This window comes from Mugil cephalus, chromosome 4 (assembly GCF_022458985.1).
Source record: "Mugil cephalus isolate CIBA_MC_2020 chromosome 4, CIBA_Mcephalus_1.1, whole genome shotgun sequence".
Taxonomy (NCBI): Eukaryota; Metazoa; Chordata; class Actinopteri; order Mugiliformes; family Mugilidae; genus Mugil; species Mugil cephalus.
In genome coordinates this window covers 24,313,337-24,314,678 of record NC_061773.1, presented here as the reverse complement: position 1 = coordinate 24,314,678, position 1,342 = coordinate 24,313,337, and positions in this window count along the sequence as shown.

Here is a 1,342-nt window from a genome sequence, read left to right as displayed (position 1 = left end):
ATGACGTCTAGAAAGATCCGAGAGGCATTCAGGCCCCTCGGAATCAAGGGACGAGTATGAGAGAAAAATCGTAGCCAACTAAGCATGAGACTGAAACCGTGATACAACAAGTGGACTGTAATTTGCTTTCACTGATAAACTATTCTGAATATCTGTGAATACAATGCGTGTCATTCTCAATTTAATTAATTATTTTTTAAATATTATATACTGTATATGTGATAATATTTATTACAATATTTCTATGATTCCGACGCTTATTCTTTAAAATGTAAGACCGTGATAGTAAAGTTAGTCACTAAAAAGTTTATTTTAATTGTTTTCTGCACTGTCTATGTTAAGGACGAGAATTACAAAACGTCGGAATCTCTTTACGTAACGCTTTTTCATATTTCCCGAGAGCCCGTGAACATTACATAGCAATAATCCCAGTACTCCGCTCGGTGGCGCAATGTGCAAAGGAACAACTAAACTTCTAAGATAGGATGGAAAAAGAAAAGTGCACATCTTAAACTAGTTATTGTGGATGCAAAATATATGCAATAAATTCAACGACCACCAACTTATTAAAGAGTTATTACAAAAAAAGTAAGTGAAAAAGAAAGAAAGGGCCAGGTCACTTGCACTTTTGTAGTATCCTATTCAAAGTTATGGAACATGTCCTCATGACAAGGCTTGATACATTTCTACTTACATTAGATAATCAGTTTGGTTTTAAAAAGAAACATGGTATAGATATGTGTATATTCACTATAAAGGGAATGACTGCAAAATATGTGAGTTTGAATACCATTGTATTTCTGTGTTTTAAGATGCCTCTAAAGCCTTTGATGGTGTCGAGCATGGGAGATGATTTCTAAAACTGCTGCAGAGAGGGGTCCCAAAAGTCATACTTGGGATATTAATATACTGGTGCAGTAACCAGACAATGAGGGTGAAAGGGGTTGTGCAGTACTTCCCCTTTTTCTGTTTCAAACGTTGTATGTCAAGGTGTATTATTGTCCCCTGCCTTATTTAATGTGTACATGAATGATTTGTCAGTTCAGTAGAGTTTGTGTACTAAGGGCTGCCTGGTTGGTAGCTCTCTCATTAATCATCTCATGTATGCAGATGATCTTTGTTATTGTTAGCCCACAACAGCTGGTTCACAACAGCTACCTAAAGTATGCCCACAATATGGTTTTGAGTATGACATTAAATTTAATGTGGAAAACAACAAGATAACGATAGTTATAAGCCGGGGAGATTAAAAATGTATTTTATTTGTGTAATACTCCACTCATGGTGTGTATAGAAGTAAAATATCTTGGTCGCATATTCTCATATGATCTTAGAGACAAAG